Below are 15,338 nucleotides of genomic sequence, written 5' to 3'. Positions count from 1 at the left end.
AAGCAGTCAGGTTTCTCACCAATGAAACTGGAGGCCGGGGTCCCATCTGTTGGAACTTGTTATTCGTGTCAGGATAGTCTGTGAAGCCCCTGTACCACTTTCCAAAGTGGGTGAGTAAACAAAACCTGTCCATGATGAGTGGGCTGTGCCACAAACACAAGGCACCTGAGCCAAGCTCCCCCCATTCATCTCAGCTATGCGGACTGGAGGTTGAAGGGAGGCAATGCACTGCCAGGGCCGGGGGCGGAGAGGGAACAGGACATTGGCCAAGGGCAGGCGAGACAGGCAGGGCACTTCTCAGGCCAGAGGAAAGGCAAATGAGGACCACCAGAGAGGCTATGCGATGGATGTTTACGCCGTGGCACAGAAAAGCCAAGGATGTGGTGGCAGCAGCAGTCAGAGATGGATGTGTTCAGCTCGCGCACCACAGGACCCAGAGTGAGAGCAGGTAGGTTTGATTCTTGCAGCAACAGGCGCAGAGACTGAGGGCCCCTTCCAAATCCAGCCTGCATGGAGGCACGCTGACATCCCTCACACTGTCTGCCACTTGCTCAGACATCCCTCTGGGACTCAGAAACCTCGCCAAAAATAGTGCTGGGAGCTAAGACGAAAACTTGACAAAGGCAGCAGCAGCAGCACTGTTCCTTGGTGGACAGCCATTCCTTTCTGCGGAGTTCGTCTCTCCTCTGGTGCTTAACAGCTGCTTGCTTCTTTAATAGCTCCCCAGGGCCTAGGTCCAGCTGGGTTTCGTTGACAAAAACGAGAAAGATTACAGCTTTCCAGATAAAAACGACTATAAAGATCATTTAGTTCACTGACCTCATTTTACAAATGAGGAGACAGTGGCCAAGAGAGGCTAAGTTACTTCCCCAAGGTCACACAGCTCGTGCAGGGGAATTGGTTCAAATAGATGAGCCTTCACTTAGCATGTGAGAGGTCAGTGGAGTCCATCCTGTCTCCCCAGTGCTGAGGACGATGGAATGGAGGGCCATTAAGGAATGGAGTGCAACCGATTAATGGACAGAATATCAATAAGTGTTATTAATATGTTATCATGGGCAATTTGGCCAGAAGACCCAGAAAAGACTTCAATCCTGACTTCAGTTAATTCCACACATGAAGTCCCTGAGAAGAAATATATCCATGGAACATTGATCAGTAAGACAAAAGAGAGTATTTTTTAATTAACCCAGGCTTTGTTCCCAAACCTAAGAGAATTCTAGTGAATTAAAGTAAAATCCCAGGATGATGCCTACTTCGGGCAGACTGGCCTGGCCAGAGCGATCAAGTCCATGTTGAGGAGGCTGTTGGACATGCCTGCAAGGGAGGACACGGAAGAGGAAGGAGAAAACAAATCCTCTATTCTGAGAATCCTGAAGTAACTGAGCTGGACACCAAGTGGATTCAGGGGCCACGTTTTCAAACTTCCTTAATTAGTCATTTAAGAGCTGAAAGTACTGAGGTCTAGAGCGGTAAAGTGAATTCTCTCTCCAGCGCTGACAAAGTTCTAGGACGGACCACAGCAGAGCGGCCCCTACAGTGGGCGGCCGTTTGGCAGGATCCTGATGGAAACAGACAGGGGGAGAGCCCACGGGCAAGCCAAGGCCTGTGATCACACCTAAGAAACTGCAACATTAGAAACATCCAGACTTGAGTCAGATGGCTGAGCCTTGTCCTTCCTCTCTCCAGAGTGAGTTGAACTCAAAGACAGTGAGACCCAGAGGCTACATGGTGACCATCTGCTGCCATCAAGTCACATCAACTAGAATTCTTTACCCTGGCGCTGCCATGAAGAGGAGTGTAGGACAGGGCGGAGCTCGGCAATGCTGAGGATTCACCCGAGTCACCGAGCAGGCAGGGTTAGCCCAGGAGGCAGCTGAATGACTGTTTCTGGCTGAGAGCCTAGTTGGGTTGAAGAGTGCCTATGTCATAGGGTTCCTCCTGTCCCACCCCACACGACCTCCCGGCAGGTAAGGGCACTCTTTAGGTCTGAGCAGGTATATAGAAGAAGCTTTGGGAGTATGGAGATCATGCCATGGAAATAAAAGGAGGAAAGTAAAAATTATCTATAATTCTAACATGCAGAAAGGACCTACCACCACCATTTTCCGCCCGCCCTCTGTCCCTTTCTCCCTCTGTCTTTCACTCCTTCTCTTCTCCCCACAGAGATTCTTTATTAGCTGGCTACAGCTGAGCTACAGCAGAGAGGCCACTGCTGTTGGGTCTCAGAAACAGCCTTGAACTAGGGTGGTCCAGGGAATTTCTGATTTGTCTCCTCCTCCCTGCCCCCACAAATGTACATATTTGTACTTGTCAGTCTTTTAAGATATCATTGTTATGCTATTAATTAAATTTTTTCATTGTGTTACGATTTTATGTGAAATTCTGTAAACGTATAGAGTGGCCTGAGGTTGCCTGCCCACAAGGCCTGACCTGTTGGGTACCCTGCTCAGCATGTGGTGTAGATGGCAGCACTGTCCCACTCCTGAAACTGTCCCTTGCTGACCCAGAACCGCTGGGAGGCCTGCAGGAACGCCAGGATGGGGCCTCTGGTCCACACAGAGGTCTTCCTCACAGCTTCAGCAGCCACGCTGGGGCTGACCCGGGGCAGAGGACGCTCAGTTCCCTCTGGAAGCGCTCAGGGAAGCCGTCCAGCTTGGTGCAGCCGCCACACAGCAGCACGTTCACGGTCATCTCCTCCTTGAAGCCTGCCTCCTGGTATTGGCCCGGGCAGGTGGCCGTAAATGCCTGCAGGCTGGCTGCTGCCCATCCAGGTGGTCTTGAAGAGCATCTCTGTGCTCTGGAAGCACTCGTGGCCAACGGTGATGAGCTTGGCATTGGGAGCTCACACCCCATCGCAGCTCCTCCAGGCACAGGCTGAGCTCCTTCTCGGGCAGGAAAGCCAGGTAACAGCAGAGGGGAATTAAGGTTGGTTGAGGCCCCGGGCACAGAAGGAAATATTGGGCCCCTTAAAAAAAAGAGAGACAGGGAAAATAAAAATACATGTTAACCATATTTTTAAATAAATAAAAAATATTATGCACTATTAGTGTTAAAATTGCACATATGGCCCTGGCCAGTTGGCTCAGCGGTAGAGCGTCGGCCTGGCGTGCGGGGGACCCGGGTTCGATTCCCGGCCAGGGCACATAGGAGAAGCGCCCATTTGCTTCTCCACCCCCACCCCCCTCCTTCCTCTCGTCTCTCTCTTCCCCTCCCGCAGCCAAGGCTCCATTGGAGCAAAGATGGCCCGGGCGCTGGGGATGGCTCCTTGGCCTCTGCCCCAGGTGCTAGAGTGGCTCTGGTCGCGGCAGAGCGACGCCCAGGAGGGGCAGAGCATCGCCCCCTGGTGGACAGAGCGTCGCCCCTGGTGGGCGTGCCGGGTGGATCCTGGTCGGGCACATGCCGGAGTCTGTCTGACTGTCCTGTCTGTCTCTCCCCGTTTCCGGCTTCAGAAAAATACAGAAATAAATAAATAAATAAATAAATAAATAAATAAATAAATAAATAAATAAATAAAAATTGCACATATGAAACCAAACTTGGTGTCATTAGAAAAAAGTGTAAAGTTGGGGTTTTGCACGGCCCTTCAGAAGTTGGGGCCCAGGATGTGTGCCCGGTGCGCCCTTCGTTAAATCCGTCTCTGAGTAACAGCATGTCTTCTTGACGTGCTGAACACTGTGCAGGTGGTCGTCTGTGAGATTGTGGCTGGCCTTGTGAGCAGCTGCAGCAGGTGTTTGATGAGGTTGCTCCCAGCAGAGTCGGAGCGGTGGGGCCGGCCCACAGCACATTGTCCTCTGAGATGGCGACCACATGCAGGACACCATGCTTGCTCTCCCCCACCAGCCCTGGGGTCTTGCCGTAGGAGTAGAGGAACAGCAGCTACTGGGACGTCCTGTGCATGGCGGGGTGCCAAACGTCTTAAACATGAGCTTTGCATACTCTCCCAGTTGCTTCTGGGGCTGGTGGGCGGGGGCGTTGGAGACCAGCACAGTGTGCTCCTTGAGGATCTTCACGGCCGTGTGGAAGATGTCCTCACAGATGTTCTGATGCAGTCCCAGTCCACCGCAATGCTGTATTTTTACGGCTAACCAGCTTCAGGGGTTAATTTTTGAAAGTGCTTCTTCTGTATCACTCCTTGTGCTAAGTTTTTATGCAGGATTTTACTTAATATTCAAATCAATCCTGCAAAATAGATGTTCTTGTTAACTCCTTGTCCAGAATATGAAGGCACTGTGACTTAGAGGGTGAGGTGACATGCCCAGGTCACAAGCCCAGGAAGATGCAGAGCCATAGGCCTTGGCTATGTCCCTTTGACTATCAACAGGGCTTTCCCCCAGTAAGCCATGTGACTTCCATGCTTTTTATAGATTACGATTTATTTTATATACAGTCATATCCCTCCGCCATGGAGAGAAAGTCGATCTCTCACAGGAAACACTAAACCATTAACAATGAAAAGAAGAGATGAGATAAAGATGGAGAAAGTATAGCATGCTCTTTTCTGCTTAAACCCTCCCATGACTTCACGTCAGCATTAGCATAAAACCTAACTTCCTGATGTGCCTGGTCAGACCGCTTTCCTCCTGTCTGACCTCCATTCTCCCCTGTACTCCCTGTGCTCAATTCACATTGACCTTTTTTCCTGTTTCTTCAACAGGCAGGCCAAGTTCAGTTCTGATTTAGAGCTTTGGAACTGGCTATTCCCTCTGACTGGACTGCTTTTTACACAAAAGTGTTCCTTATGATCGTATATTTCTTTTTCCAACAGTCCTGTCAAGATTTACTATTTTCTTAGGTTATAACACCAGGCGCATAAATAATCAGAATTCTTATATCTTTCTGGTAAACTGACCTGTTCTCACATGATATGTCCCTATTTTTTTCTAGGAGTATTTCTCTTTAATGATTACTTCTCCATATATTAATACAGTTATGCTGGCTTCCTTTGGTTAAGTATACGTATGGCATACTGTTTTTCATTCTTATACTTCCAACTTTAAAGTGTCCTTATATATTATATCTGTTGTAAGGAGCATGTAGTTGTGTTATTTTATAATAAAGTCTGACAATATATTGTAATGATCTTAATTTTAATATAATTACTGATCTAGAGAAAAATCTAGTATAGTTTTCTATTTATCTTATCTATCTATAATCTATCCAGCTATCAATCTATCTATTTTTCTATCTATCTATCTATCTATGTACAATTTTGTACAACTAAAAATGTCTTTATTTTGCTCCCATTTTTAATATATACTTTCTCTAGCTTGACACTTATATTTTCTTTGCTACTTTAAAAATGTCATTTTATTATCTTTTGTCTTCCTTTTTTTTATTGAAAAGTCAGTTGTCAGCTCGTTGTTGCTCATTCGAAAGTGAACAATGTCCCTTCTATCCCATCTGGTTGCTTTTAAGACATACTGTTGGTCTTTGGTATCCTGAAGTTTTATTATGATGAGCCTAAGGTTGTTTTCTTTGGAATTATCTTCTTTAGGTTATCAACTTAAAGTGTTGTTGTTATTTTTTCTTTTTAAATCTGTGGCTTGGAGGGGTTTTTTGTTTTTGTTTTTGACAGAGACAAAGAGACAGAGAGAGGGACAGATAAGGACAGACAGACAGGAAGGGAGAGAGATGAGAAGCATCAATTCTTCATTGCAGCACCTTAGTTGTTCATTGATTGCTTTCTCATATGTGCCTTGATTGAGGGGCTAGAGCAGACTGAGTAACCCGTTGCTCAAGCCAGCGACCTTGGGCTCAAGCTGATGAGCTTTGCTCAAGCCAGATGAGCCTGTGCTAAGCTGGCGATCATGGGGTTTTGAACCTGGGTCCTCTGCATCCCAGTTTGATGCTCTATCCACTGCGCCACTGCCTGGTCAGGCAGGGTTTTTTTTTTTTTTTTTGGTGGATTGGTTTTAGAAAATTATGAGCTTCAAATATCACTTCTGGCTATTTCTTACTTTCTTGTTTTCCCGGGAATACAATTATGTTAGACATTTTTGATATATTTTTTATGCTTTTTTCCTTCCTTATTTTCCATTCTTTTTTCTCTCCATTCCATCTTTTGAATATTTTTTGCTCTTATTTCCTTTCACTAATTCTCTCTTCAACTGTGTTAATCTGCTACTAACTCTTCTACTGAGATCTTGATAGTGTCTAGATGCTTCTATATTTATAATTGTTTAACTAAATTAATGGTGATGTCAAAACAAATACTAGAACTCTGACTTTTTGTTATAATTCTTGTGCTTTCATATTACCAGACTTCTCATCAAGTTTTTATTTATTTATTTATTCATCAAACATTTATTAATCAACTTCTATGTTCTAAGAACCATGAAAGTTGCTGAAGGTATAGAGGGAACACTATAAACAAAAATCTCAGTATCCACAGAAGTCAAATTCTTATTTGTATTCATAGAGGAGTGAAAGATAGAGATAATCAATAAATGAAGCTACAATGTAATTTTAAATATTAATAAATGCTATTCTGTGTCCTTTCTGAACATCTTATAATCATTTCCATCTGCAAAAAGATCTCTACTTGTCTTCTTTTAGGCATAGAATGGTCTGGAGTTTGGTTTCAAAGTACATCTTTCCAAGTAGGACAAAAGGAGAGGTCAAAAAACCTCTAAGGGAGCACATTTTTACTGTAAAAACTCACTGAAATATTTGCCATTAAAATATTTATAATTTTACAAAAATCCTGAAAGTCGACCTTACTATAAAAAGTAGACCCTATTGAACAAGGGAGATATGTCTACTTTTAAAATTGAAGTACCATCTTTGGCCTAATGAATACATGGCTCAACTTCCTTCTATAATTATTACCTATTATTGCTTTGAGAACAAGGTAGCTAAAATACTATTTTTGTGTTATTTTTTATTGTGGTAAAAATGCATAAAATAGAATTTACCATTTTAACCATCTTTAAGCCCATAATTCTGTGGCATTAAGCACATTTGCATTGTTGTGCAACAATCACGATCATCTCCTGAACTCTTCTATCGTCCCAAACGGAAATTCCGTAGCCATAAACAAATAACCCCTAGCCCCATTTTGTTTTCTGTCACTATGAATTTGATCATTCTAGGTACCTTGTCAAAGTGGAGTAATACAATATTTTAAAATATAATTTTTGAACCTAACCCACTCTACATAGGAATCAAATAATAAATTGCTAGTGCAAGTAACTCTTATTCTGACCATTGTTATTGATTGTGGGTTTTACACATTTCATTTATTAAATCTATGGGGTAGTTTTAGTGAATGGAGCAATTGAAGAAAATTTCTACAAAATAAATTACTAGAGCTTTCTTATGCCATGCAGGACCTCTAAGTGAATTTAAGAAGGCAAGTTTCAGAACTCATAGGTTATTGTTATTGATTTCCTAATTGGAATATAAGTTTATAAGAGCTTTAGGCCTTATAAGAAATATTTTTTATTCATCATAACACTTGCATGGTAAAATGGGCTAAAATCAATTACAGCTGCACCATTTAATATAAGGAGAACCTTGATTGTGCGGATAACTCCAACAAATGCGTTAACAGCATCACATTCATTTGCTGTCACTGTGCTAATTGAGTAGATAGAGTTTTCCTTTGCAGCAAACAGATACTGATAAAACATTTTTAGCTGTTCTGTCACCCATTAAATTGATGGTGGGCAGGTCTTCTGTGCCTATAAATTTGGTCTATGTTCAACAAAGCTACACATTTAAAATCCTGACTTTTAAGATTTCATAAGTCTTAAATATGTTTTAACTCCCTATCAGAAACACATTATATATGACCCAAGCATATTTGAAGAGATGAGGTAAATGTTTTGGATACTTTCAATTCTCTGTCCTCTAATAAAATAAACTTTGGAAATGCTCGTCTGCTCATAAAGTTGAAATGAGTGGATTCTGTATGCACCAGTTCAGGGCACAGGCTGCAAAAGCAGTAAGATTGGTACCCTTGTTCTAGGAGTGTTTACTGAGTTATTTTTCAGCAAGTTAAAGGGATGGGGGTTGAGAAACTTAGAGATAGGTGATCGAGTAAGAGAGAGCAAAGCAGAACATAATAAAAAAATATAGATTGGTTAGGGCCCTGGTCTGTTGGCTTGTTGGTAGAGCTTTGGCCTGGTGTGTGGAAGTCCTAGGTTCTCTTCCCAGTTAAGACACACAGGAGAAGTGACCATTTGCTTCTCCCCCCAACCCCCTGCAGCCATGGCTCAAATGGTTTGAGCAAGTTGGCCTCAGACACTGAGGATGGCTCCATGGCTTCCACCTCAGGCACTAAAATAGCTCGGTTGCTGAGCAATGGAGTACCAGCCCCAGGTGAGCAGAACATCACCCCAGTAGTGGGCTTGCCAGGTGGATCCTGGTCGGGGCGCATGCAGGAGTCTGTCTCTGCCTCCCTGCCTCTCACTTAATAAAAAAAATAGATAGGTTAGTTTTCAATGTTATGCTTATAAATGGATATATTAACCTAAAGCTGCAATTAAGAAAATAAATATGCCTATGTATTAATCATTGGCTCTTGCTACCCTGAATTATTCTGCATATTTTATTCATATGTCCTGTTTCTTTAGCAGAAGAGACTTCCTATGCCTTGCTGTTTTATTAAATATGTATTTGTGGTTGACAATGGTGGTGTTGGTGATAGCTTCTACTGAGAAAGCCAGGAAGAGGAGAAAAGGCAAGAAAGGAAGAAATAAGGGCACGAGGAAAAGCCAGGAGCAGAATCTACTACTGGGGCCACCCCTGCCACTCTGCTCTGCTCCTGCTGCCCACATTTCAGTTTTGTAAACGTTCTTGCCTTTTTTCTTTCATGGGGAGATCTCATTTGAATGCAAAATCTTTCATTTATGATAAGCTTAATAACAAACAAGAAGTAGATTTGCTGGTAAAGTGGTGGAGTAAAGGGAACCCTTGTGCACTATTGGAGGGAATAGAAATTGGTGCAGTCACTGCAGGAAAAAGTATGGAGTTTCCTCAAGCATTTCTAAATAGAACTACCATGTGATCTAGCAGTCTTTTCTCTGGGTATATACCTAAATGAAACAAATTATCTTGAAGGGGCAACTCCACTACAATATTCATTTTAGCATTACTCACAATAACCAAGATATAGAAACAACCTAATCATCGGTTTATGGGTGGATAAAGAAAATGTGGTGCACACACATACACACACATACACACACACACACGCGCACATGCACATACACAGTGGAATATTATTTCACCTTAAAAAAAAAAGAAAATCCTCTCATTGTGATAACATGGATGAAAGCAAAGGACATTATACTAAGTGAAATAAGACAGATAGAGAAAGACAAATAGTGCATGGCATTTACTTATATGTGGAAGCTAAAAAAAAAAAGGTGAAGCAGCCCTAGCTGGGTACCTCAGCTGATTAAAAAGTCATCCTAATATGCCCAAGTTGCAGGTTCAATCCAAGTCAGGGCACATTCAAAACCTCTCTCAAATCAATCAATAAAAAATGTTCAAAAGTGAAACAGAGAATAAAAGTGGTTCCTGAGGGAAGCGGAGCAGAAACAGAAGTGCTTGGTAAAGGGTTCAAACTTTCCATTATAAGAGAAATAAGTCTGAGGCTCTAATGTATAATGTGATGACTACAGTTGATAACTGTATTGTAGTACGATTGAAATTGTTAAAAGAGCACAACTTAAATATTCTTACCCCCCCCCCCAAAAAAAAAACCCATAAAAGGCAAAAGTGTAAATATGTGAGGTGATGGATGTGTTAATTAAATCACAGGGGCATTCCTTTCACAATGTATACATGTACATATATCAAATCGCCACGTTGTACACTTTAAATAGCATACAATTTAATTTGTTAATTATATCTCAACCAAGCTAAAAAAGGAAGATTTACAGATTTCTAATCAACTGAATGCAAAAAATATATCTTTAAGTGATCAAGATAAATAGCATTTAACAAGAAAGCAGTGATTCAATTTTCTAAAGAATTGATTATTTAGTACCTTATAAGATTACTTTTTCCTACATCCTAGAAAGTACAAAGCCATGCCATATACCTTGGAAGGAGAGAAGAAAATGTTGTTTTATGTTATTGAGCAAATACGTATTAGGAGGACCTCTTTGAATTGAATGAGACTTGAGCCAAATAATAGATATGGCCCAGGAAAGGGGGGGGTGGACCTGGAGTCAGAGCATCTTACAAACACAAGGCCAGCAGAATCAATTCTCACCCCATGTGACCCGCGCATAATACCTTGCCAGCAGGACACAGCTGCTATTTATTGCTCTCCTTGCCAAGAGCCGCTGTATGGCTTCCACCTAAACCAAAGAGAACATTCTTCATACATGAATTCAAAATTGCCCCTGAACTTATATTATAAAAGGGAGGTGTAAATGAGTTTCTGCATTACGTAGCTTAGAACTTCTATTTACCTGTCTGGTGAAATTATTATGTAATTAACCTTCTTGTTCCCATAAGAGCTTATTTTGAGCAAAAGTAACACCTACTTTTGGTTTCATTTTACCCATTACAGGGCTTGGCAAAAGTAGGTTTATAGTTATTCACATAAAAACAATATGAAGGTTATGATTTTTACAATAGCTTTATTAACACAAAAGAAAGTCACAAAGGCACAGTAAACCCACTTTGCTCACCCCTGTACAATGTAAACTCAGAGAAGAAGGTTGGTGCGTGTTGCCTAACACTGGTGCCCCATAGGTACAAAACATTTAACAAGTTCCAATGTCTAAAAAGTCTACATATTAAAGTGTCAAAATCTATACGTTAAAGATAGCTTAGCCAGGTTAAGCAAGAATTCTACAGCCAAACTAGTTCAGTATTCTAACAAAACTAAGCATATACTTTTTTAAAATCACCTATAAAGTGACTTAATATATCATCTCTGTTTAAAAACTACAGCATATCATTAGCAAATAACTTCAAAGTGCATTGAAAATAAAAACTTTATTTACAAACTGAAATACAATAACCGCTACTTAGATACCTGGAAAGTCAAGCTGTCTGTCTGAGGTGGACTTTCCATCTGGGCAAGGTTGCACCATTCTTAGGGGGGTGACTTTATGGCGATAATGACAGCAAGGTACAGACACTGGTCTATAAACCACATCAGAGGAGTTCCTGACCTTGATGTGTCAGAGGTTCCAAAACTCCAGCAGGTCAGATAACACTTAAATGCCTAGATGATGCTCTACAGGTAAGAATCACTGCTGTGGTATCTTCCTTTCTGGGAAAATTGTTCCAAGGCAGTTATGTGCAGTCCTGGGTAGAGTTTGGCTGAAAGTGACAGTAACTGCAGCAGGGTGTCTAGGTAGATGTGGTAACAGAAGAAGGAGATGATAGACAGGCTCATAGCAATCGCGTGGAGAGAGAGTTCAACAGCACAGCTCATGAGGCATCATCTACACATTCACAGTCACCTTCTAGCTTTGATGCTGGGAACAGACACTCAGGGGCTCCCGAGGGCTCTCAGCACCATCCACAATGCCTGGGTATTGGTGGCTGGCAGCAGCTGCCGGCATGGCACTGCTTGCAGGGCTGGTCTGGCCCAGCTCTCCCAGGTGCAGCACCAGGCTTGCTGGGGCACAGCACCATCTTGTATTTTCTCCCCAGCTGCTGCCCGAGGCCCAGGCCCAGCTGCTGCAGTAATGCTGGGGCCGCCGGGTCCCTCCCTTCACACAGATACTGTCTCTGCCTAGAGTGCACAATCCCCTGTTTCTGATTTCTGCTAGTCCTCCCACTATCAGTTTAAATGTCACCTTTTCCCTTGCCCCTGCCCCATCTAAAGCAGGGTGGCAGTCATCTGTCTTTATCACTCTCTATTCCTGTCTCTTCTTGGTTTCTCTCCATAGCACATATGTATTAGATTTTACTTGTTTGGATGTCATTCATTGCAGTCGCTTCCTTCTGTAAACAAGGATGCTAATGGCAAAGCACTTTGCTCAATGAAATTCACAGCGACACCCATAGCTATTACATCTCAAAGGGTGGGGACACCTAGAAGTCCATTTGCCTCTGAATAAATCCAACTATTAAGTGACAAAGCAAACACATATCCAAAGAAAGAAATGAAACCTTTTTTTTTTCACTTTTCTTTTTTCTTTTTGAGATTGCCGGCAAACATCCATTCTGTCTTCCTCTTCTTCCCATAAACCAGCTGAATGGAAGAACTATTTTTACTCCTCTCTCTCCTCCCACCTCCCCATGCTAGGGTTCTATCATTCCTTTCTCCACCCTTCTGCTGAAGCTGTTAGTTAACTGAAGGAGCTATGAGAGGATCTTTAGATCTTCAGGGCCCTCAGATCTTGCACATAAAAGGTGACAATGAAGAAGAGGGGTCCTTCCTGGCCCAGCCCAAACATAGGACAGCCTCTCAGTGCCCAAACCTTGTGTTTAATTATGCTGAGTCTTTCTTTTCTTTTTGTTTCTTCTGTTTTCTATCACCCTAAGCTCCCCAGAGGAAGCACCCCTGTCCAGGAAGTGGATAAAGGAGAGGGAGATATGAATACTGAAGAACTACAGTGTGTCCGTAAAGTCATGGTGCACTTTTGACAGGTCACAGGAAAGCAACAAAAGACGATAGAAATGTGAAATCTGCACCAAATAAAAGGAAAACTCTCCCAGTTTCATACCTATTCAGTTCAGTTCCATGTGGGCTCACACACAGATTTTTTAGGGCTCCTTAGGTAGCTATCCCATATAACCTCTACAGACTCGTCACTGACTGATGGCCTACCAGAACGGGGTTTCTCCACCAAACTGTCGGTTTCCTTCAACTGCTTATCCCACCAAGTAATGTTATTCCTATGTGGTGGCGCTTCATTATAAATGCGCTGATATTCACGTTGCACTTTGGTCATGGATTCGAATTTAGTGAGCCACAGAACACACTGAACTTTCCTCTGTAGCGTCCACAATTCGACTGGCATGGCTGTGGGCTGCTCCGCTGTATACACGGTGTTACGTCATCATCTGCACATGCGCACATGCTGCCACATCCTCCTACAGAAACTGGGAGGGTTTTCCTTTTATTTGGTGCAGATTTCACATTTCTATCGCCTTTTGTTGCTTTCCTGTGACCGGTCAAAAGTGCACCATGACTTTACAGACACACTGTATTGTAAGGTGGTCAGCAATGGGGGAAGGTCACGTGAGGAATCCAGACCCGGGAACTTTGGCTAGAACCACCCACACCCAGGCTTGCCAAAAGAAATTTCCCAGGAATCCCTTGGAAAAGAGCAACTGTCTGTCAGCCAATGAAATTTTACCACGTCATATTAGCTCAACTACCCTAACGACCCTTTAAATTTCCCCCATGTGGTTTTCTCCATGTGAATTTCCTGGCCTTCATCTCCCAGGCCTGTGAATCTCATCCGAGAAATGCTGTACTCAATAAAGCTTTTGCTTATCCACACTTGGTGGCTACGCCCCTTCCTTCTTCCTCGGCGGGGAAAAATACCTTACAACTATTCAGGGTAGTAAGAAGGAGACACCAAAATGAAGAGGTTTGCAAGCTTAATGTGTGGGAGAATGATACTGTATGCTTATTTAAATTCAAATTCTCAGGCTTCTTTAAGTCCTTGAAATTTGGATTCAGTAGATCTGGGGTGGAAGTGTTGGATCTGTATTTTAAAGAAGTGTTCTGATAATGTTTTAAAGTGAGTCTTATGCCTTAACCTGTGGTCGGAGCTCCCTGATCTAAGTCAGTACTCCCAGCTCATGTGTGCTCTGAAGCTGCTTCCCAGAGGTGGACAGAGGACAGTCCAGAGGGCCGACCCTCCACCAGCCGCATCCATTTACCTTGCTGGGCCTTACAAATCCTGTTGTTTGTTGAGTGTGCCGATGTGGAGGAGGTGCAGCACTGGCTCAGCAACACTGTTTTGGACCCAACACAGGTTAACTATCGCTTGAATTATAAAGCTAATTTCAAAACAGAAAGAGGTGAAAGGATAGCATTTGGTTCCAAGAAGGAAGGTAGGAGAGACCTCTACACAATATCCCCAATTACTCTACAAAGGAGGATAAACAGAAAGCCCTGGAGAACACGAGGATGCCACAGTTCCCACTTTTGGGCAAAGACGCTCTCTTCTTGTGTTGAAACACTGCATTTCTTTCTTTCATCTTTCAGCGGCGGCTCTCTCTGCCTTGTGTTTTTAAAGCACGCCGTGGGATGTTGCCTGACTGTCCAGGATAACCATAATCACCATCAGGTGCTCCCTAGGTGTATCTGGTGAGCATGCAGGATTCTGTTCCTTGTTCTGACATTGGGGAATGGCACTACTTTAATGGAAGTGCATCCACTGAACTTGTCTTTGACTTCAGTGCCTGAAAAGATAAAAATTAGACACCCTTCTCCTGCGAAGCAAAGCCCGTCTCGTGTTAGGGCAGATTTTCCCTTAACACACAACTGACCACCTTCCAGGCTACAGGCAGTGTTAAGTGAGAAGGTGGCAGGAATCCAGGAGGCTCTCTCCCTTCTGGCTGACTCGCCCTTTCCTGACTCATGTCCACCGGAAGGTTCGGAGCTACAGCGGTAAAACACACTGGTTGCCTTGGGAGCCTGTCACACATGCGCTCCAGCTGGGAGGTGCTGGAGCAGAGAAGGTGGGGGTGCTGGTAATGTAATGTGGTCTTATTGGCAATTTAGTTAAACCTGCTAGGCAGCACTCTCCCGAGGCAGGAAGATGAATGATCATTTTAGTGATTGAATCAGCTGGCATTTGAAAGAGGAGGAGCAAGAGAGAGCTCCCTCCCTGGGAGTTTTGACAGATAAAAAATGACCCAGGAAAGTCCCTATTAAAACAGTGCTCTGGGCTGGCAGAGGTACTACTGGAAACCAATGCATATTTACCCTAGTTTGCTTAAGATTTCTGCTAAAACTCGCTGCTTGTTTCACCAGCACCCAGAGGACAAGGTTTCACATGTTACTATCTTTTACCCACATGCTTTTTGTTGAATATCAACTCTCAATTATTTTTAGTATTGCAAATGTACAATGGTAGTAAAAAAAAACCACAGACTAATTTTAGTTGACTTTTGAACATACTTTTGTATTGACATCTGGAATGGGTGTTCTCCATGCTTTGAGACATCTTTTACAAAATGTAATGAGACTCCACTAGGCAGATCACCCCAGTTCCTGATGACTCCTTTCATGGGCTCACATCTATAATCCGGGATCTCTTGGGATTCAACATTATTGATCTTAAGACACTTGGCTTGTAGGAGAGATAAAGTTAAGTGTTTGCATTTCTCCATTTTTCTGTTGACAAAATGAATGGGAGCTGCGAAAGTTATAATGAACCACACTGGGTGTGCTGAGC

General features: G+C 43.0%; 1 pseudogene; it reads right to left on the bottom strand.

The window, feature by feature from the left end:
* Nucleotides 1–2,449: 2,449 nt before the first annotated feature.
* On the bottom strand, nucleotides 2,450–11,537 carry LOC136398544 (actin-like protein 7B; annotated as a pseudogene).
* Nucleotides 11,538–15,338: the final 3,801 nt, after the last annotated feature.

The sequence above is a fragment of the Saccopteryx leptura genome, chromosome 3, assembly GCF_036850995.1.
Source record: "Saccopteryx leptura isolate mSacLep1 chromosome 3, mSacLep1_pri_phased_curated, whole genome shotgun sequence".
NCBI classification, from domain to species: domain Eukaryota; kingdom Metazoa; phylum Chordata; class Mammalia; order Chiroptera; family Emballonuridae; genus Saccopteryx; species Saccopteryx leptura.
Note: the sequence above shows the minus strand (reverse complement) of the source record. Positions and strands in the feature narration are given on the sequence as shown.